At 34.6% G+C, this 24492-nt stretch overlaps 1 long non-coding RNA gene across 3 annotated transcripts; it reads left to right on the top strand.

Annotated features, from left to right (window-relative positions):
• The first annotated feature begins 1396 nt into the window (after nucleotides 1-1396).
• Nucleotides 1397-24266, top strand: LOC120154798. 3 transcript variants are annotated; one of them, XR_005518907.1, is made up of 4 exons: nucleotides 1397-1476; nucleotides 1838-1892; nucleotides 2003-2091; nucleotides 23471-24266. It is a non-coding gene; the product is annotated as an uncharacterized LOC120154798 (long non-coding RNA). The 3 variants fall into 3 exon arrangements; XR_005518909.1 differs by having other exon boundaries at nucleotides 1994-2091; XR_005518908.1 differs by having other exon boundaries at nucleotides 1838-1897.
• The last annotated feature ends 226 nt before the right edge of the window (nucleotides 24267-24492 follow it).

Genomic DNA, 24492 nt, shown 5'->3' with positions numbered 1-24492 from the left:
AATAAAATTTCATTTGTAACATTGCTTTACGAGATATGTACATTTATTTCTTTGTTTCTCGCAATTGCTATTGTTAAAAGGAGAGTAAACAATAGTGTGAAGAAATATTCATTATTTATATATATATATATCAAAGCTCAGTTTACAACTATATATAATACAAGATGCAGAAACTAACTGCCAGTAACTAACTCCTAGCAAAACTAACAAAAACTTTACACTTCCCCTAAAGTTAGTGGGTAAACATGTTTTTAAACCCCAGCTTAGAAAGTAAATACTCATGTTGTTGAGTCCCTAAAGCCTTTGTCATAATGTCCGCAAGTTGTCTACCAGTAGAAACATGCAGAGCCGCCTCGAACATTTTCGGGACCTTGAGAGAAAATAAAAAAATAGGCCCTGATTGAAGGAAAATATATTCTATTACTTTAAACAATTAATTTAATATCGTAGAAAAAAATTTAAACTTTTTCGAATGTTAATTTTATTATTTTGTTAAAAAAACACCTCAAATACGACTAGAATAAGGGTATAAATTATGATATGGAGCTTTTTTCTAAATAATAAATTAAAAAATAAAAATAACATATTGTGTTATCATTAGATTGAAAGTGGAGAAGACTAAGAGATAAAGAATATTTGAAAATTTGAAAAATAAGATTTGTAAAAAAAAGAGACAAATATGATTAGATTTAATTTAAAATTAAAAGAATTAACGAGAGAGATGGAGAAAGGGATGAGAAATTGAGAATTTATGAAATTGTAAACAATTAGAGGCCTTAATTATAATGGTAGAAATCCAGATTGAAAAAAATAGGGGCCTAAATTATAAAGGCATAATCAAGATTGTAACATCGTAAAATTCGGGTTAGTAGTTCAGGCCAGTAATCGAGTAATTTTTGAGATTTCTGATAAAATATTATTTTTGGATATATAAATTTGTAAATATTATTGGAAAGTGTTTAAATGATTTTTGTAATATTAAAATATGATTTTTAATTAATATAAAAATATATTTTATGGAGTGAATAAATTGGATAAATTGGAAATATTGATTTTAATTATTAAATTGTAAAAGATCACAAATCGAAAATCTATTATGCTTATTTTATCATGGTTTGTGTGGATTGTTTTTCCCTCCTTTCTTAAACGTATCTTTCACCTCCTTTTTGCTAATTTCCTAGCTAGATTCATTCTCTTAATTCTTTCCCATTTTTATTCATATATTCTCAATAACCATTCCTTTCATTTTCTCTCATCCAAACACTTTTGTATTTTATCATAAACTCTCTTAAGTTTTATCTAATGACTGAAACTCTTCTTCATTTTCTATTCCTTTGTTATTGATTCTTACTCATTTCTTCTTAATTTTTTCTCTTCAATCAAGATTGTTTCTTCTCTTTTTCTTCTTTGCTGATTTTCCTTTATCTCTTTGGTGCTGTCATTGTTGATCTTCTTGTTTCTTTCATTTCCAACAAGGTAATTCTATTTTCCTTGGTTCTTTTTATGCTTCAACGATTAATGATTAAATGTGATTGATGATTTTAATTGAATAATTGTTTTAAAGAGAAGTTATGAATTAAAAGTGATTTTCGGAGTTATTTAATATGCTATTTTTATTGATCATTTTTTAAGGTTTTCTTGGGTTGATTAAGGTGTTTTTGATGATATTATTATCATACCAAATCAGTTTTTCAAATCTCATTTGATTTCGACGTGGAATTCTTCAAAAATAATATTGATTTTGACTTTTTTGAAAATCCAGGAATTAGTGTTAATTGATGTCAATTGAGAGGTTTCTAGATGAGTTTAGATGCTGATATTAGTTTTTCTTGATCAGTTCTTGTTGGGGAAAAGTAGTGTCGATTGGATCGAAGACTTGGAGAGTTGTTTCGGTAAGGTTTGTCGATTTTTCGGTTGATTTTCGTTATGTTCTATAAGCAGAATTTTGTGCTTTATTTTATATTTTTGTGAAATTTTTTAATTGATTTCTAAGGTACCTTAGGTATGTATAATTGGAGAAAAATGGTTCATCATTTGTTGGTGGCCATTTGGTTAGCGTTTGGGGTTGAATCGCGTGGTTGCACCATCGAGGTGAGTGGTTGTCCATTCACTTATGATGAAATTGTTCAATGTTGAATGAAGGTTTAGTTATGTGTGAACTCTGAATTTTAGTTTCTAATTGGTATACTTGTTGTTGATAATTGATTGTGTGAATTCATGATGTGTAGTTTAAAGTACGTGATCAATGTGAACATTGTACCTTGTGACATGACTTATGGAGCATTGAAAATGAATTACATTATGAGCATGTGTATAAAAGCATGTTGATTATGACTTAAGGATATGTTGAAAGAATGTGATTGAGATAGTTATATGAGTTATGATGTATTAATTATGATTAGTGATGCATTGGGAGCAAGCGTTATATGCAAGCATGAGTGTTAATGAATGTTGAATATGAGGTATGATATAATGGAAGCATGTGATCATTATTAGTGTATGTGTGACATGAAACAAAGACTATGAAATATGGTGTTTGGAAAAACGTGATGTGAAATGTGTTATGCAAAGTGATGGAAGTGTGAATGTGCTACGTGAATTGTTATGTTTTGCAAATAATGCATAGATGTTTTAGAAACATATTTGGAAAATGTATATATATGTGAAAGTGTGCTTGGACGAGTCGATCTTCTCGTTGTCCATATGTGGGTTGATAATGACAACCATTTGTGATTGTGTTTTAGAATGTATGCTTGGACGAGTCGATCTTCTCGCTGTCCATATGTGTGAAGTTATGACAACCAATTGTGATTGTGTTTCAAAATGAATTTGGAATAATATATGTAAAAATTATGTATCATTTGACAACCACTCTTGTGCACTTGGATTAAATGACTATTTATTTTTAATGGGACCTTTGGATACGGAAGGCATGCCTAGTAAATAGTAATATATGTGTTTTATATATGTGTGGCTGGGTTATATGGGGTTCGGTTGGTGCGTTGAGCTATGCTTCGAGAAGACAGAGGGTAAGGCTGGGCATTGAAAGTTTACTCTACAATTTTGTGGTTTTGGACCTTTGTGAGTTCACAAATAAAATGGGAGTCATATGGAGTATGTTGATCCAATGAGGGAGTTGTGTATTGAACAAAAGGGCCATTGATCTTAAATAGAAACAATGTGTATGTAATATGTGACTTTGTTGAAAGGTAGTGTGCATGAGTGTATGTGATTGCTGCAAGGTCTATGATGATGTATAGCATGTTTATAATCTGGATTTTGTGTGCATTTATGATGCATTAAGTGAACATTGAAGCATGACATCAAGGTATGATCATTAAGGTAAAAACAAGTAAGGTTCCATGGCATTTAGGTATTCTTTTTGAAGATACTAATTTTTTTATCCATATTATTATTATTAATATTATTATTATTATTATTATTATTATTATTATTATTATTATTATTACTATTATTATTATTATTATTATTATTCATTATTATATTATTAAATATATTAAATACATATATAAATTACAGACCAATTACAACTGGACCGGCCCAGTTACAAACCAACCAGAACCGGTCCAAATCCAACCAGAAACCCTAAATATTTGGGTTTCCAGTTAGGGTTTCCTAACCCTAATTTAACCAGCCGCCTCAGCTCACAGCCGTTGGATCTGGCAAGATCCAACGGTCCAGATGGTTCCAGAGAGAAACCCTAGGGTTTGATACCCTAGGGCCACGCGGCGCCGCCCCAGTTTCCACGCGGCTGCCGACACTTTCTCGCTGCCGCCGCCGCTGCCACGTCCCAACCAAAGAATCCAGAAGCTGGAATACCAGCCGTCCACGCCATGGCTACTCGGTGAGTCACCACTGGTAGTCCGGTGACTCACCGAGACCCCATCTTCGGACCGGTCCGACGGCCACACCGGTGGTGGCTATAAAAGCCACCACCCCAACCTGAAAAAAAAGAAAGGGACAGAGACAGAGAACGAAACAGAGAGAAAAAAAAAAAGAGAGAGACAGAAAGAAAAAAAAAACAGAGAAGATACAAACTATTACCAACGATCTCAGCAGCACAAAAACCAGAAGAAAAAAAAAGAAGAGAGAAAAAGGAAGAAGAGCCTTACCGAGGAAGCCTCGACCACCGGATCTCGTCAGAACCTTCGAAACATCGAAGGTATTTTGTAGATTCGCTCCGATTAGGAGCTTTTAAGGGAAAAGAACACCGGGACCGTCCTTAGGACGGTCCGATCTATCTATTAGTATAAGAATAATTTTTTCCGGCCACCGGATGCGGTGGCCGGCGGTGACATTCACGGCGGCACACGGTGGCCGACCAGTGACCGGCTTCCCTCCGATGAGGGAAGCTAGAGAGAAGGCAGAGAGTTTTAAAACTCTCTCAGTCTTGAGAGAGAGAAAAAAAATGAAATGAAATGGCTGGCCCTTCGGGCCAGCCGATTTGGACCATATATAGTCCTTCCCGAACGACGTCGTTTCGGGAAGGACTATGCGCGTAATTATAAAATAGTTAAACCCCGTCCGCAGTCCTCTGAACTTGTAAACTTTACATTTTAGTCACTAAATTGAATTTATAATATTTTTAATTCAGTCTTCGAATTTTAATTTCTTTTATTTTAGTCCCTCATATTAAAATAATATATTTAGGATAAATTATAGATTTGATCCATTAATTTTAATAAATAATATTTTAATCCCTAGTTTATATTTTTAACTTATTTGAATCTAATATCCGAATTTTAGATAATTTTATTTTAGTCACCAAATAAATAAAAATAAAGAAATAACATATTTAATCCCTATAGTTTTGATTAATTATGAATTAGATTTAATTTTATTTTTACTGTAATTTAGTCATTTATTTTATATGTTTTAATTTATTTTATTGTTTTTAAATATATTGTTTTAGTAGTATTTTTATTTTATTATATTGTTAAATATTTTTATATTCATAAATATATAATAAATAGTATTTTTAAATATTTATATCGAAGAAAAGGACAGTCTTAATACAACTGGATGTCCTATTCTGATATTTTAAAATTAAAAAGTAAATAATATTATTGAAAATTAATATTTATCAATATCAAAGAAAAGAGCTGTCTTAAGGCACCTAGAAGTTCTTTTCGGATATTTTTAAATAAATAAATATTTTTTTATAATTTTGAAATAATAGAATTATAAATTAAATATATTTTTTGAATTTTTAAAATTTTAATAATAGAGACAATTTATAATTAAAAAGTACCAATTTTGGGCGTTGTAGGGGTGCTAATCCTTCCCTAAACGTAACCGACCACGAATCCCTTTTTATTAAAAAGAACGAATTTTTGGTTATAAACGCAGATCAGCTCATTTTTTAATTGGTGTTTTCTTAAAACTCATTTAAAAGATAATTTTTAGGTATTCGACCTACCTAACCCAAAAAGACGATGGCGACTCCCAAATTATTTTCAAAATTATTTATTCACATCAATTTCCCTACAAATAAAAAAAAAAATTTCGTGCCCGGACGAAAACCGGTTACAACAGCTTGGCGACTCCGCTGGGGACTGGTCAAACTTTTAAAAGTCAATTATAAATTGTCTCTATTAATTAAAAATTAAAAATTATATATTTAATTTTTTTTCTTTCTTTTCAAAATCTTTATATTTACTTATTATTTTCATAATATTATTTATATGTGTTATTTTATTTGCAAGATTATTTTATTTCATTATTTATTTCTCTGTTGAAGGTTTGAACATTTTTCCTCACACACAACACTTGCATTACATAAAGCTCTATAATTGAGTTGTCCTTTTTAAGTGGGAGTGAAAGCGACGTCTTCGTGAGAATTTATTCTCCGTGTCAGACCTAGCAAGTAACTTTCGGGGTTCATATGCTCTACATCTTCGTGAGAATTTATTCTCCGTGTCAGGCATAGAGAAATGTATCCCCTCGAATTGAACTCGATCCACTTTAGTCTGTAATGGACTAGGATTGAGGGTTAGCAGCCTAAGGGGGCACTAACATGGACAATTCGAGTACCTTTACTCCTAGATCTGAAACCCTGCATATAAAAAACCTTAGAAACTCTTCCGATCCGAAGTCATGCCGAAATTTTATCCAGAATAGGTGTACACACAGGAGAAATGAATTCTGTCTTTTCTGTTAATTTATTTATTGTTTAAATTACATGTTTATTTAAATTATTTAAATTCAGAAAAGCATGTTTAAATAAAGAATATTTATGTAAATGTTATTATTAAATTTCTTTATTATGTAAACTAATTTATTTTCTTTTTGTGTGTTCTTTATTTTTCTGTTTGCATTGCATCATACAGGATAAAAGACATTGATCCTTGTGTTAATTGTCTCATTGGAAAGCCTTCATTTATGGATAAAAAGTGTTCAAGTCAAGTAATTCTAAACTCAGAAGTAAGACAGTGGGCTGAAGATTTACAAAGACAAGAAGGAGACAGTCTGCAGGATGATTATGTATCTGACTTGGCCAGTTATGCTTCAGTTTCACTAAAAAGAAATGATATGCAAGATTTGCGAAGCATTTGGGAAAGTTGGGATTCAAACAAAAAATTGCAGTTTTATCAGACTTACGGAGACATCCCATATTTGCTCTATGTTGAAGTTGATAATGAATTACTCAGAGCCCTAGTTCAATTCTGGAATCCGGGGTACAATTGCTTCACTCTCAATAAAGAAGATTTGGTCCCTACTATTGAAGAATACACAACTTTGTTACATATAGATGGTGCTTTGGAGAATCGAATCTATTCAAAGTCAATTAAAACTCAACCCTTTCGAGTTAAATTAGCAAAGATTGCCGGGGTACGAGAAGAATGGGTAGCATCCCGTACAAAACAAAAAGGCGAAAGCGAAGGCATTGCTTGGACCAGCATCAGAGAACTTATTCAGAGCCATCCAGATATTAAAGTACGATTCGATCTATTTGCTATGGGTATATATGGTATGGTCATCTTCCCAAAAGTATTGGGATATATTGAAGCTGCAGTGGTAGACTTGTTTGAACAGCTACCGAAGAAGATTAATCCTGTTTCTGCAATCCTAGCAGAAACCTTCAGATCGTTAAATGCTTGCAGAAGGCTAGGAGGTGGACGATTCTCAGGGTGTACCCAGTTGTTATATGTTTGGATCCGTAGTCATTTCTGGATGACAGAAAAGGTTTCATACCGACGCTTTAATACAGATTATTCACCATTAAAAGAATTTCTGGAGCAGGAATGGCCGAAAGAAAAAAAGAAGGATATGTGGATTAATGCCTTTAGAAATTTGCAAAGCAATGACATTGTTTGGCGAGCCCCATGGCAAATACAAAGGGAATTTATTTACAAATGTGGTGATTACAACTGGATAATGTTGCTCGGATTATGGGGAGGAATTGGATATGCACCACTTCTGGTTATAAGACAGTATGAAGGTCGTCAATTTGTACCTATCACTGCTGGATTACAGTCATCTGAGTTCGCATTCCACAGCAAAAATTATAAAAGAAATATCATGGAAGCTGTTACAGCTTGGAAAACAACTTTTTGTATCCGAGCTAAAGCAGCAAAAGAAATGCTAACTCCTGATTATGAAGATTGGAGATCTGTCAGAAAAAATGAAAATATTCCTCTACCAGATCAAAATGAGGATATTTCTATGGAAGATCGCATTAAGGTGGTTCCATCAGAGATTGAAATCTTGAGAGCTGAGTTTGAAGCAGAAAGAGATGGTTGGTCGAAAGAGTTAGAGCAAATGAGACAAGATAAAGCTATGCTGGGGGTTGACATTGAATTTCATTCATCACAATGTGCAATGTTGAGAAAAGATAAAGAAAAAGGTGAGGATGAGTACAGAGCCTTACAGAAAGATTATCAGGAGTTATATAAATCCCGAAAAGCATCAGGACCCAGCCAATCGACGGTACAGATGACCAGAGAATTGAATATCGAGAAAAGACGAGTTAAAGATCTGAAAGGAAAAAATAGCCGTCTACTCAAAAACCTTGAGAAAGGAAAGCAAAAAATGGAAGATTTTGAAGTCGACAGAAGAGAGCGAATTATAAAACACAAGGCTGAACACCGCGAGATCATGAATGAAATGCATAGAAAAAGGGATCGAGCCAAAGATTTAGAAGAGATGAAGAATGACATCTTTAATAAGTTTGAAGGTGAGAAAAATAGCATGTTCAAGGGATTTGAATCTGAAATGAACCAGTTGATTGTTGAACTTGAAGTCAGAGGCCAAAAGATGGAAGAATCCAATATTGAAAAGGAAAAATGGGAATTAGAAAGAAAAAATTTCAACACCAGACTTGAGGTAGAACAAGAAGTGGCTAGCAATTGGATGCAAAGATGCAGAAACAAAGATGTTCAAATCCAGAAGCTTAATCAAAGAACGCAAGAAGCACGAACAAAACTGGAAGAAGATCTGGATCAGTCTAGAAACAAAAACTCAGAGTTTAATGCTTACATTTTGCAACTTGAAGAATCATTGTTTCAAGAAAAGGTTCGTATAGGACCTAATGATCTCAAAGAAAGTAATGAAGAAAATGCTTCACTGCGAAGACGCATTAGAGATCTTGAAAAAATTCTGCACAATTGTCAAGTTAGAATTACTGAGTTAGAGCAAACCCTTGAAGGGACGAATGAACAATGGCAAAAGTCAACTGAGTTCTATGTCGAAAGAAGTGAAGAAAGAAGCAATATGGTGTTCGAGGCCATGGTACAAATGAGCGAAGTTGCTAGATATGTCGGGGAACTAACTGTTGAAGCCAAAATAATTGAGCATCATGTTGATCCAGTTTCTAAGTGCGGAAAGAAGGTGTCATGGTTAATGAAAGAAATTATAGAGCTTAATAGGAAAGCTACGCCTTATCTGTAGTTATGAACTATTATAAAGAAACTTTTGTATGCCGATGAAAGTTGTTCTATGACAGTTAACTTTTTGGGATCAATATTTTTTTTACATACATGCATTTTGCATACATTCATCATTCATTTCATAATTTTTGCTATAAATTATTTTATTTAGTTAAAATTCATTAATTAAAATTTGAAAAAATAATATTAAAAGATTTTTCAATCGCAGTTACCCTGGCCAAAAGAGAAGTACTACATCACTACGGTACTAGACAAGCTACTAAGAAAATTATGGAGGATAAAATACAGCGTATTGAGGAACAGCATCATAAAGAACAAGAAGAAATGAGAATGAAGTTGGAAAAAATTGAAGCTAGTATTGCAAATTCACAAGACAGTATGATGAAGAAAATAGAGGATATGTTTAAAAGGCAGGCTATCAGTGGAAAAATGCATGAAAATCCTGTATCTTTTGACCAAGAACCAATATATCCTCTAGGTTTTCCACCAGAACCAATTTATCATTCTGGTACTACACCTATACAAATCAATGCTCGTACATCTGCATTACAAGAAGTCAAACCACATGAAGATCAACAAGTGGATCCTGCATCTTCAAGCAGAAATCCGCTTATATCCGATGTGAAAATAGGGGATCTTAATACTGAGCATTTGATCCCAGATTTGAATGAGCTGAATGAGAAACAAAAAGTAAATGAAGAACTGACCAGACAGATCAAGAACTTAGAAGAACGAATGAAATCAGTGGAAATAACTGAATCATTCTATGGGTTTGATGCTAGTGAGTTAAGTTTGGTTCCAGACCTAATCCTTCCCATCAAGTTCAAAGCTCCCGAATTTGATAAATATGACGGTACTACATGCCCTTCATCCCACATTACTATGTTTTGTCGAAGAATGGCAGGATATGTGAAGGACGAGAAATTGTTAATTCACTGCTTTCAGGATAGTTTGACAGGACCGGCTTTAAAATGGTATACTCAATTGACCAAAGCCAACATTAGATCCTGGAAAGATTTGGCTAAAGCATTTTTAGAGCAGTATCGCCATGTGACAGACATGGTCCCTGATAGATGGACTCTCCAAAACTTGGAGAAAAAGAATAATGAAACATTCAGACAGTATGCCCAGAGATGGCGTGACACTGCGGCCCAAGTTCAACCACCTTTGTCAGAAAAGAGGCCACAGTAATGTTTGTCCATACATTGAAGGCTCCTTATTTAAACCATCTAATGGGAATGCAACCAGAAATTTTGCAGATTTGGTCATTTCTGGAGAATTAATTGAAAATGTCTTGAAAGCGGCAAGATTGAATCAAATGATGGGTCTAGTTCCAAAAGACCTACGTACCGGAAAAAGGAGAATGAAGTCAACAATGCCAATTCTTACAGCAAAGATTCATCGAAAAGTGTTACAATAACCCAGCCAAGGGTTAAGAAAGAGAAAACAAACACTAATCGAGCAGAGTCCAGAGGATCTTGAAAGGAAAATGAAAGGTTGTCTTTTACACCTTTACCAGTACCGTATGCAGAGATCTATGATTCGCTGTTAAAAGCAGATGTTATACGGCCTTATCCCTTGGTTCCCATGCAACCACCATTCCCTCCTTGGTATGATACAAAGGCACACTGTGTTTACCATGAAGGAATTACGGGTCATTCCATTGAAAACTGTTTAGCATTCAAAAGGGTGGTTCAAAATTTGATCAACACTGGGAAGTTGGAATTTAATACACCATCTGCATCAAATCATCCATTGCCAAATCATGGAGATAAAAACGTGAATGCAATTCAGGAAGAGAACAGAAGGAAAGCAAAGACTGACATTTCTGAAATTAAATCTCCGTTTGTTTGGATATTCCAACAACTTTCTTTAGCCGGTATGATTCCACAACAATTCAAGCCAAAACAGAATGAAGGCAAGAATTATTGTGAATATCATCAGGAGCAAGGGCATAAAATTCAACTATGTCCTGAGTTTAGGGATTTGGTGCAAAAATTGATGAACAACAGGGAAATAAAATTCTTTGAAGAAGAACCCGGGAAAAAAGAAGATGATGTTTGCTCATCAGAAGATTCTAAACCAAATCAAAGAATAAATGATCATGTGATCATTAATGTGAAATCATCTACGGCAATTCCTGCACCAATAAAGCCTAAAGTAGTTATTACCACTCCTCTACCGTTTCCATACAAAGATACCCGCAGGGTACCTTGGAATTATACCACCAATGTTTCAATGGTAGGAGGATCTGTTTCTCTAGAAAAAACAGAAGAGAAAATACAAAGTCTGAGTACAACATCGGGCATCTGAAGCAGTGAGCGAGGTCGGTTTCTTTACAAGAAGTGGGAGATGTTACTCTCCCGAAACATCCAATGCTTCAGAACAAGCGAAAGAAAAAGGAAAAGCCGTGACAATACCTCAGAAGGTATTTGAGGATAAATCCCTTCCAGCATTTAATGAGCCTGTGACAGAAAAACAAGCTCAAGAATTTTTGAAATTCCTAAAACATAGTGAGTATAGTGTGGTTGAACAACTACACAAACAACAAGCGAGAATTTCTATTCTTGATTTATTGATGAATTCAGAAGCGCATAGAAATGCTTTGATGAAAATCCTCAATCAAACATTTATCCCCGAAGATATATCCCTCAATAAACTTGACAGAATTGTGGGACATATAGCCGCTGACAATTACATAACGTTCACAGATGATGAAATACCAGAAGGCGGAATGGGGTCAGTAAAAGCTTTGAACATCACGACACATTGTCATGGTCATGTGTTGCCAGGAGTATTGATTGACAATGGATCTGCTCTCAACTTAATGCCTCTAGTTACACTTCAAAGAATGCCTTTGGATCAATCACACATGAAGAGTTATCAAAAATGTAGTACGAGCATTTGATGGTACTCAAAAAGAAGTGCTTGGGAAAATGGAAATACCGTTGTTAATTGGCCCAGTCGTGTACAATATTGACTTTGTGGTAATGGACATCCACCCCACATATAATTGTCTATTAGGGAGGCCATGGATTCATTCAGCAGGAGCCGTTCCTTCTTCATTACATCAGAAATTGAAATTTGTTGTTGATGGACAACTAATATGTGTTAGTGCTGAAGAAGAAGTCATTGCGTCTGTAACAAGCGATGTTCCATATATCGACACCAATGATGAGGCTCTTGAATGCTCTTTTCGAGCTCTTGAATTTGTAAATGCAACCTTTATTGCAGAAGGAAGCAAAATTCCATATCCCAGATTGTCTGATTGCACCAAAATGACGGTACAACAAACTTTAGGCATCGGAGCTAAAGCTGGGAGAGGTCTAGGAAAGAATCTTCAAGGGATTTCAGTTCCTATCAGTATAAAGATGAAAAAAGACCATTTTGGGCTGGGGTTTAAGCCCAATCTTCAGCAAAAGAACAAAGAAATGAAAAGAAGATGTGAAGACAGAAAGGCAAAATTGAAAGGTGGAGAAATCCTTTGGAAACACATGTCATTCCCACAGTTGAAGACCATATTCAGATCAGGGGGAACAATTAATGTAGAACAGCAGCTTGTTGAAGCCTTTAAAGAAGAAAAGTTGACGAAAGATCAAGACATAGTTGAAAAAGCTATGAATGGATTATTTGTCAACATGATCATGAATGACAACAAGACTGGCAAGTACTTGGATAGGATTCGCCCATGTTTTCCTGGAGAAACACTCACCAATTGGACCGCTGAAGATCTTCCTATAGTTTTTAATATTAATGCAGAGTAATATTCAGAACTAATCTTTATGTTTAGCTCAAAAATATGAAAACTTTTTGTTATCTTGTAAAAGAAATTATATTAAATATAAGGAACTTTCTTTAAAATTTTCAGATGGCAATCATTCTTTACATTTTTTTTACATTTTTACATTTATTTATTTCATAAATTTACTATATTCTTTCGGAAATATGTCCGACTTAAATTTGCAGGTGTCACCATGTTAATAGCATGTTTATTCCTAAATTTAATCCAGTGATAAATTTAGAGCAGCCCATATGTCTGGAAGAAATCAATGGTTGTGAGGATGAACTGGAATGTGATATTCCTACTGAACTATTAAGATTAGTAGAAAAAGAAGACAAACAAATTCTACCCTACAAAGAAGAGGTTGAGACTGTGAATTTGGGAACAGATGAAGAAAAAAAGAGGTGAAAATTGGCACTACTCTGACAATCCAGATAAAACAAGAATTGATAAATCTCCTTCAAGAGTTCAAAGATATATTTGCCTGGTCCTATCAAGATATGCCTGGTTTAAGCACAGATATAGTGATACACAAGCTTCCAATCAATCCAGAATATAAACCGGTTCAACAAAAGCTCAGAAGAATGAGGCCAGAAATGTTGTTGCAAATCAAGGAAGAAGTAATGAAACAGATCAATGCAGGTTTCCTACAGGCATCTAAATACCCAGAATGGGTATCCAACATTGTTCCCGTACCAAAGAAAAATGGAAAAGTTCGAATGTGTGTGGATTACAGAGATCTCAATAAAGCTAGTCCGAAAGATAGCTTTCCCTTACCCCACATAGACACATTGGTGGACAATACTGCAGGGCATGCATGGTTTTCATTTATGGATGGCTTTTCAGGATATAATCAGATAAAAATGAATCCTGAAGACATGGAAAAGACGACTTTTATAACCATGTGGGGCACATTCTGTTATAAAGTGATGCCATTTGGATTGAAAAATGCAGGGGCAACATATCAGAGAGCCATGGTAACTTTGTTTCATGACATGATGCACAAAGAGATTGAAGTATATGTAGATGACATGATTGCCAAATCCAGAACGGAAGAAGAACATATTCAAAATCTGAGAAAGCTTTTCCAGAGATTGAGGAGATATCAATTAAAGCTTAACCTCGCTAAATGCACTTTTGGGGTAACTTCTGGAAAACTTTTGGGATTTGTGGTCAGCAAAAAAGGAATTGAGATTGATCCAGATAAAGTCAAAGCAATTCAAGATCTTCCACCACCCAATACAAAAAAAGAAGTTCGAGGCTTTTTGGGAAGATTAAATTATATATCTCGGTTCATTTCTCAATTAACTGACAAATGTGATCCAGTGTTCAAATTACTTCGAAAGAACAATCCTGAAGTCTGGAATGAAGAATGTCAAGAAACTTTGGATATTATTAAGAAATATTTATCCAATGCCCCAATTTTAGTATCACCAATGCCTGATAGACCATTAATTCTCTACTTAACGGTCTTCGAAAATTCAATGGGATGTGTACTAGGACAGCATGATGAATCAGGAAGAAAAGAAAAAGCTATTTATTATCTGAGCAAGAAATTTACCGATTGTGAAGTTAGATATCCACCAATACAAAAATTATGTTGTGCTTTGGTGTGGACTACTCGAAGACTCAGACAATATATGTTATACCATACTACTTGGTTGATATCCAAACTTGATCCTTTAAAGTTCTTAATGGAATCACCAGCTTTGACAGGCAGAATGGCTAGATGGCAGATGTTATTATCTGAGTTTGATATTATCTGAGTTTGATATTATCTATGTCAACCAAAAAGCGATAAAAGGAAGTGTCATAGCTGATTTTTTGGCCAGTCGTGTATCAAATGATTATCAGCCTTTGAACTTTAATTTTCCCGATGAAGATCTGTTGTGCATATCCATGAATGAAGAAATCAGAACAAATAATGAATTTGCAACTTGGAAGCTTTATTTTGACGGAGCATCTAATGCTTTGGGACGAGGAATTGGGGCAGTGTTAATTTCTCCAGAAAATGTTTATTATCCCTTTACAAGTAGACTGGAGTTCTTTTGCACCAATAACATGGCGGAATATGAAGCTTGTATCATGGGGTTGAAAGCAGCTATAGAAAGAAAAATCAAATTTCTCAAGATATATGGAGATTCATCTTTGGTGGTGTATCAATTGCGAGGAGAATGGGAAACAAAAGATCCCAAATTGTTGGAATACCGAAATTTTACACTCGAATTAGTGAAAGAATTTGAGAAAAATACCTTTAATTATCTCCCTCGGGAAGAAAATCAAATGGCAGATGCTTTGGCTACATTAGCTGCTATGTTTCAGGCAACTAAGAAAGTTGATATGATGCCAATCAAAATGCAAGTATATGAAATTCCTGCACATTGTTATAGTGTGGAAGAAGAGGTAGATGGTAAACCATGGTATCATGATATCCTGCAATATATCAAAAATCAAAGTTATCCACCAAATGCATCAGAAATTGATAAAAGAACTTTGAGAAGAATGGCTGCTGGATATTTTCTTGATGGAGAGATTATGTGTAGAAGAAGCAGTGATCAAATGCTATTGAGATGTTTAAATACCAGCGAAGCTCGAAACGTCATTGAAGAAGTACACAGTGGAATATGTGGAACGCATGCAAATGGCCTTTCCATGGCCAGAAAAATAATGAGATATGGATACTATTGGGCTACCATGTACACAGATTGCATTGATTATGCAAGGAAATGTCATAAATGCCAGATATATGCAGACAAGATTCATGTACCCCCATCTCCTTTACATGTAATGACAGCACCGTGGCCATTTTCTATGTGGGGAATAGATGTCATTGGGGCAATCACACCAAAAGCATCGAATGGACATTGTTTCATCCTTGTGGCAATTGATTATTTTACCAAATGGGTTGAAGCTGCTTCATACACCAATATTAAGAGGTCCACAGTCTGCAAATTCATAAAGAAGAGATAGTTTGTCGATATGGCCTACCAGAGAGGATCATTACAGATAATGCTCTGAACCTGAATAACAAAATGATGACCGAACTTTGTGCACAGTTTAAGATCAAACATGCAAATTCAGTGGCATATCGTCCAAAGATGAATGGGGCAGTTGAAGCAGCAAATAAGAACATCAAGAGAATCATTACAAAGACTACTGAAACTTACAAAGATTGGCACGAGAAGTTACCTTTTGCTCTGTATGCATACCGAACTACTGTTCGAACATCTACTGGGGCAACACCGTTTTCTTTAGTCTACGGATGGAAGCAGTCTTACCAATTGAAGTTGAGATTCCATCGCTTCGAATATTGAGAGAAACAAAATTGGATAAATCTGAATGGATCCAAGCTAGAGTTGATCAATTGAACCTTATTGAGGAGAAAAGATTGAAAGATATTTGCCATGGACAGATGTATCAAAAACGGATGATGAAGTCTCATGATAAAAAAGTACATCCAAGAGAATTCCAAGAGGGTGATCTAGTATTAAAAAGATCTTGCCTATACATAAAGATTTCCGTGGGAAATGGATGCCTAATTGGGAAGGGCCATACGTTGTGAAAAAGGCCTTTTCCGGAGGAGCGTTGATCTTGGCAGAAATGGATGGAAAAATTCTGAAAAATCCAATAAACTCAGATTCTGTCAAGAAATATTATGCTTGAAGAAAAAGAAAGAAAAAAAAGAAAAAAAAGAGAAAAAAAGAAAAAAGGTGGGTCAAGGTGAAAACCCGCAAAGGGCATCTTGTAACCAAAGGGAGGATTTGAGTTGAAAACCTGAAAAGGCGGCTCAAAAGCAGGTTGATATTAGGCATCCGGCAATTGAATTCTCTTAAGATTTTGACAGTTTGGAAGAAACTTCACATCTACAAGCATTTTGACAACGTTTGAGATCTTCCAGACAAAAGCTTACATCATTACTCTAAATTGTGTCAATGTGATTAATTTAGAAATACTTATGCTTATAATTTGTTGAGACATTTGAATTTTTATCATTCTTATGCTTGCCATAACTTTGAATACAATTCTATCTATTTCAAGTTCAATTTATTTGAGATTCAATTTATTTTTAGAAATTCAATTTATTCTTTTATTGAATTAACATAATTTTGAAATAATTTAAAGATTTCTGAATATCACTTTATGATTAATACTTTTAAATACATGGAATACAAAGTAAGCCAATCATCACCATCTTAAAGCCATGAACATTAAGATTGTTACACGGGATGCTACCGACAACAAGGCTGAATTTGACAAATCTACTCATCAATTGCTCCAACCGATCACCATTCAGTTCTTGCACATCTGTTTTCAAAAATATACCAAGACAATAGAAGGTGATCTTTGCAGCACTAATTCCAACAAAAGGAAACAAGACATTGATATCACTGGGAAATATGTTTCTATACAGATCCTTGTGTATGGTCTTTAAGGAAACCTAGAAGCATTTCCACCTCATCAGGTTCAAGTGGAGTAACTTTATTCCTTCCAACCCATACTAGATTCCATTTTCAGCACTCATCAAGAACATACTTCTGGACACTCGAAGGTGTCTCATTGTCATAAGCTTCAAAAGCCTTACAGATCCTTTCTGTCAATTTGGCACTTCATGTACATGTTTATAAACAATTCAACCTTTTATATGTGCTCAATAGCATCTTCTGGAAGTGTTCTTTGAGTTATCTGATTTGGTTAGACAGAACCAATCATTGAATTTAGAAGATGAATGTGCCAATAGCATCTTCTGGAAGTGTTCTTTGAGTTATCTGATCTGGTTTGACAAAACCAATCATTGAATTTGGAAGATGAATGTGCCAATAGCATCTTCTGGAAGTGTTCTTTGAGTTATCTGATCTGGTTTGACAAAACCAATCATTGAATTTGGAAGATGAATGTGCCAATAGCATCTTCTGGAAGTGTTCTTTGAGTTATCTGATCTGGTTTGACAAAACCAATCATTGAATTTGGAAGATGAATGTGCCAATAGCATCTTCTGGAAGTGTTCTTTGAGTTATCTGATCTGATTTGACAGAACAATCATTGAGTTTAAAAGATGAATGTGTTCATAGCATCTTCTGGAAGTGTTCTTTGAGTTATCTGATCTGATTCAGTAGGAACCCCAGAACCAATCGTTGGAATTGAAAGATGAACTGCATGATTATCTTCATTAAGAAGCTTCTTTTCAAGCTTCCTCTGCTTCTTCTTTTTCAAAAAACATAGCCCAAGTTTCGCCTTTGCTTGTAATTGGGATCATTGCATAATGACTTCCTATTTTTTACCAGAAGAAGTGCATCAGCAGCCTTAGTCATTTGAGAAGCACATATAAAATTTGCCAATTCTGCAATTGATGAATCTGGACCACATTTCTTCAGGGCTATTGAAGTTTCAGCCCATGAGAATCCCATTTTTGTCAAGTATAACAGTTTATTCTCCTCAGAATTCAAGATTTCTCGGTATTAAAAGAACTATCGATATCTGTGAAATCATCTTGAAAGGTCACTTCATAATCAGATGAGTTGTTATCAGAATCAACATGTTGCCAGAATGCAAGCTTTTCAAGAGTTTACACTATTGAGTTTTATTCTCAAGAGGTTTTGTGACATTATATCTACATCTACATTTGTCAAAGATGATGGATTCTTTGATTTGAAGAAGACAGATATATTGGGTTTTTACAATTGAAGAAATACTCAATTCACCCGTCTGAAATCAAACAACTTAATATTCATGTATCATATTTAGGCATTTGCAAAAATAGATGCATTTTCATTCATTTTTGTTGAATTTCTAACAGGAATTTCAAAAATTTTAGCAAAGATTCAAATTTATCATTTGAAAGATCAGCTTTTCCAGTTCGAGTTCATAATGAGAAGAACTCATCTGAAGAAGGAAGAAGAAGTTCATAATGAGAAGAATTTGTTCAACCTTTTACCTGAATCCATCATTTGGTGGATCATCTTTTCCAGTTCGAGTTCATAATGAGAAGAACTCATCTGAAGAAGGAAGAAGAAGTTCATAATGAGAAGAATTTGTTCAACCTTTTTATATGAATCCATCATTTAATGGATCAGCTTTTCCAGAGAAAGTTCATAATGAGAAGAACTCATCTGAAGAAGGAAGAAGAAGTTCATAATGAGAAGAATTTGTTCAACCTTTTACCTGAATCCATCATTTGGTGGATCATCTTTTCCAGTTCGAGTTCATAATGAGAAGAACTCATCTGAAGAAGGAAGAAGAAGTTCATAATGAGAAGAATTTGTTCAACCTTTTATATGAATCCATCATTTAATGGATCAGCTTTTCCAGAAAGTTCATAATGAGAAGAACTCATCTGAAGAATGAAGAAGAAGTTCATAATGAGAAGAATTTGTTCAACCTTTTACCTGAATCCATCAATTGATGGATTATCTTTTCCAGTTCGAGTTCATAATGAGAAGAACTCATCTGAAGAAGGAAGAAGAAGTTCATAATGAGAAGAATTTGTTCAACCTTTTATATGAATCCATCATTTAATGGATCAGCTTTTCCAGAGAAAGTTCATAATGAGAAGAACTCATCTGAAGAAGGAAGAAGAAGTTCATAATGAGAAGAATTTGTTCAACCTTTTACCTGAATCCATCAATTGATGGATTATCTTTTCCGAGAAGTTCATAATGAGAAGAACTCATCTGAAGAAGAAAGAAGAAGTTCATAATAAGAAGAACTTGTTCAACTTTTGGCATAATTCTATCACAGAAGGAGATAGATTAACATCAGCCTTTCTAGAGAAAGTTCATAATGAGAAGAACTCATCAAGAGCTTATTCAACCTTTTGAATGACTCTATCACAGAAAGGAGGTCATCATTATCCCCAGCAGAAAGTTCATAATAAGAAGAACTTATTTGGAGAGAGAGAAGAATTTATTCAATATCTCCATTATGATCAAAGTAAAGTCAAATGGATAAAAATTTTATTATCTTTTCATCTTTGCCCTATTCTTGTTAACACAAGAATGAGCAAGAGGGGCAGCTGAAGATACTAATTTTTTTATCCATATTATTATTATTAATATTATTATTATTATTATTATTATTATTACTATTATTATTATTATTATTATTATTATTATCATTATTACTATTATTATTAAATATATTAAATACATATATAAATTACAGACCAATTACAACTGGACCGGCCTAGTTACAAACCAACCAGAACCGGTCCAAATCCAACCAGAAACCCTAAATATTTGGGTTTCCAGTTAGGGTTTCCTAACCCTAATTTAACCAGCCGCCTCAGCTCACAGCCGTTGGATCTGGCAAGATCCAACGGTCCAGATGGTTCCAGAGAGAAACCCTAGGGTTTGATACCCTAGGGCCACGCGGCGCCGCCCCAGTTTCCACGCGGCTGCCGACACTTTCTCGCCGCCGCCGCCGCTGCCACGTCCCAACCAAAGAATCCAGAAGCTGGAATACCAGCCGTCCACGCCATGGCTACTCGGTGAGTCACCACTGGTAGTTCGGTGACTCACCGAGACCCCATCTTCGGACCGGTCCGACGGCCACACCGGTGGTGGCTATAAAAGCCACCACCCCAACCTGAAAAAAAAGAAAGGAACAGAGACAGAGAACGAAACAGAGAGACAAAAAAAAAAAGAGAGACAGAAAGAAAAAAAAACAGAGAAGATACAAACTATTACCAACGATCTCAGCAGCACAAAAACCAGAAGAAAAAAAAAAGAGAGAAAAAGGAAGAAGAGCCTTACCGAGGAAGCCTCGACCACCGGATCTCGTCAGAACCTTCGAAACATCGAAGGTATTTTTGTAGATTCGCTCCGATTAGGAGCTTTTTAAGGGAAAAGAACACCGGGACCGTCCTTAGGACGGTCCGATCTATCTATTAGTATAAGAATAATTTTTTCCGGCCACCGGATGCGGTGGCCGGCGGTGACATTCACGGCGGCACACGGTGGCCGACCAGTGACCGGCTTCCCTCCGATGAGGGAAGCTAGAGAGAAGGCAGAGAGTTTTAAAACTCTCTCAGTCTTGAGAGAGAAAAAAAAAGAAATGAAATGGCTGGCCCTTCGGGCCAGCCGATTTGGACCATATATAGTCCTTCCCGAACGACGTCGTTTCGGGAAGGACTATGCGCGTAATTATAAAATAGTTAAACCCCGTCCGCAGTCCTCTGAACTTGTAAACTTTACATTTTAGTCACTAAATTGAATTTATAATATTTTTAATTCAGTCTTCGAATTTTAATTTCTTTTATTTTAGTCCCTCATATTAAAATAATATATTTAGGATAAATTACAGATTTGATCCATTAATTTTAATAAATAATATTTTAATCCCTAGTTTATATTTTTAACTTATTTGAATCTAATATCCGAATTTTAGATAATTTTATTTTAGTCACCAAATAAAAAATAAGAAATAACATATTTAATCCCTATAGTTTTGATTAATTATGAATTAGATTTAATTTTATTTTTACTGTAATTTAGTCATTTATTTTATATGTTTTAATTTATTTTATTGTTTTTAAATATATTGTTTTAGTAGTATTTTTATTTTATTATATTGTTAAATATTTTTATATTCATAAATATATAATAAATAGTATTTTTAATATTTATATCGAAGAAAAGGACAGTCTTAATACAACTGGATGTCCTATTCTGATATTTTAAAATTAAAAAGTAAACAATATTATTGAAAATTAATATTTATCAATATCAAAGAAAAGAGCTGTCTTAAGGCACCTAGAAGTTCTTTTCGGATATTTTTAAATAAATAAATATTTTTTTATAATTTTTAAATAATAGAATTATAAATTAAATATATTTTTTGAATTTTTAAAATTTTAATAATAGAGACAATTTATAATTAAAAAGTACCAATTTTGGGCGTTGTAGGGGTGCTAATCCTTCCCTAAACGTAACCGACCACGAATCCCTTTTTATTAAAAAGAACGAATTATTGGTTATAAACGCAGATCAGCTCATTTTTTAATTGGTGTTTTCTTAAAACACATTTAAAAGATAATTTTTAGGTATTCGACCTACCTAACCCAAAAGGACGATGGCGACTCCCAAATTATTTTCAAAATTATTTATTCACATCAATTTCCCTACAAATAAAAAAAAAATTTCGTGCCCGGACGAAAACCGGTTACGACACTTTTCTTTAACCTTGGCATGTACATCATATTTGAATGTTTAGTCATTCACCGAGCTTTATAGCTCACACTCGTTGGTTAATATTTTTCAAATCTTTTCTTGTTTACTCGAGAGCTTGAGGGGTAAGAAACTTGGTGGTAATCAAAGTAAGGAAGTATTTATAAAGTTATTTTGAGCATTGGTTACTTTAAGGTAATATGGGATCCTTAATTAAGATTTAAGTCGATTTGTTCTTATGACACTTGCTAATGCATAAGTGACCTATAATGACCTATGTGTACTATGATTCTTGAATGAATAATGGAATGATAAATGTTGATGTTAGATTGCATGTTATACAATATTACTAAGTATGCCTAAATGGTTCAAAGTATGATTTATGCCTAAAATACATGTTTTTATCGCCTATACAAGTTATAATAGGATGTTAAAATATGTTAGACTCATAGGAAGCATGAAACTACCAATAATGTAAGAAATAGTTATGTGACTTGTGGTTAAGTTGAATTTTTATGCAAATATTGACTTTGCATGCCAAATGTTTGAATTGTATGTTAATTGATGTTATGAAGCATGATACATATGTGTTCTGACATGTTCTAAGTGGTTTAAGCGTGTCCAAACATGTTTATAAACCTTAGGATTGATTGTATGGGAGTTTGGTGGCTTGTTATTTCATTTTTTTTTAATCAATTTTATGCATTTTCATGAAAAATTATCGATCTCTTATGAAAAAGGATCCATCCCTTTTGAAAATAGATCAATCCCTTAAAAAAGGGATACATCCCTTTTGAGTGTTTAGCCACTGTTTTGTAAAGGATCAATTCCTTCCATGGGGCTTGCACAGGTTAGCCTTTACCCAAAATTTGTTTCCTTTACCGCCAACATTCCATCACCTTTCCCCCTTCTTCTTTTGTAATTTTTGGCCGACCATCTCCCCAATCAAAGTCAATTCATTTTTAATTAATAATCAATCTCCATTATCACATCAAAATTTAAAATTAAAACCCTACCCTTATCACGAAATTCCCATAAAAAACTCTTCCCTTACCCCATAAAATCTTTGAAACCTTTATTTTTCTTATTTTATACTTGGCCGAAAATTTACCCTACATCAAATCTCCATAGCCGCCGCACCCTTACTTTCACCCATTGCCGAATTTTGTTGTTGTTTTCTTCTATTTATTTAATCATTCGAGAACCATGGTGAGGACAAGAAAACAATTCGAGAAACCATCACGTCCGTCGATCACCCTTGGTGGTGGTGATCGTCGATTTACTGCAGCACCGATAGTCGAAGTGTCGAGCGGTTCTAATTCAATGCCTCAACTTCCACCCGTTCGTTCACCACCACCTGCTGCCCGATTAGGGAGAGACGCGCACCTGACCCGTGTGCTCATCAACCTTCACCTGAGACTATGTCGTCCTCCACTTATCATAGGACTTTTACGTTTTTGCCAAATCGTATAACATCTAATACAACGCCAGGTGTGATTTCATTTAGATTACTTGGACAACATTTCGTTCAATCATTAGCATATTTTTATTTTTCTATGGGGTTTGTGACGGATGTCACATATTATGATTTTCTAATCTCTTTTCGTGAGATTTTGTAGGACTTCGACGTGGATGTATCATACGAAGGACTTATCAGTTTGCCCGTGCTACCTACAATGCACACAACACTAAGGGATGTCATATTCACGATCCCGCTCTCCGCTATATACACAAGTTCCTTGCATATAATTATTATGGGTGTAATCACATTACATCCTAGCTAAGTAAGGTTGAATTATTTTTCTCATGGTGTATGTAAACCGGTGTGAAGGTAAATTTGGGTTTTTGGTTTAAGCACGCCTTCGAGTGTGTTTTGCGTTCTGATCGTCCATTAATTCTCAGACCTTACATTACTCACCTTGCATCACATTTATTTCCGCTAATGTTTAATTCTAATCAATTTACTTATGCTTTTTACAATGGATCCTTTTCATGCTAGGTGTTTGGACTCGATGGGACTTCTCGCCGGAACTCCTAGTGCGCCACACATTGTCCCTTCTGGCACAATTACCCCACTCAATGAACGCGTATTTCTTCGGAGGACTACTTAATCCATGGAACCAGAAGAGTATCCCCCTTCGGACTTGCATAACAAAATCCATGAGATGCATGGTCAGCTAGACTTCTTTGAGACCAACATTGTCGAGATACATTTGTACCTTCACCGATACCCTATAGACGTGGCCAAGGCCGCGATCGACATTGATCGAGGAGTATCTTAACCCTCTCTCTTTTGCATCTTACTTTTTATTGTTCATATTGGGGCGATATGATTTTAAGTGAGGGGGTGGAATTGGAAATCAAATTATCCTTTGCTTATTATTTGATTGAAATTGAGTTATTTCTTGACTTGAATCGTTGATAATCTTGATTACCGATCTTTAGTATGATTTAATTTCTTTGTGTTTATTTGTGAATTCAATCACGTTCTTGTTAAATTTAGGATTCAAGATAACATGGCACAACAAGTTGATGTAATGTTTTCTTGGTAATTTCATGAATTTGTTGATTGAACTGGAGCATGACTTAGTTCAATAAGCCTTTAGTGTGAGTTTTAAGCCTAATGAGCATATCTTTTATT

This window comes from Hibiscus syriacus, unplaced genomic scaffold (genome assembly GCF_006381635.1).
Source record: "Hibiscus syriacus cultivar Baekdansim isolate YM2019G1 unplaced genomic scaffold, ASM638163v2 tig00111151_pilon, whole genome shotgun sequence".
Taxonomy (NCBI): Eukaryota; Viridiplantae; Streptophyta; class Magnoliopsida; order Malvales; family Malvaceae; genus Hibiscus; species Hibiscus syriacus.
Note: the sequence above shows the minus strand (reverse complement) of the source record. Positions and strands in the feature narration are given on the sequence as shown.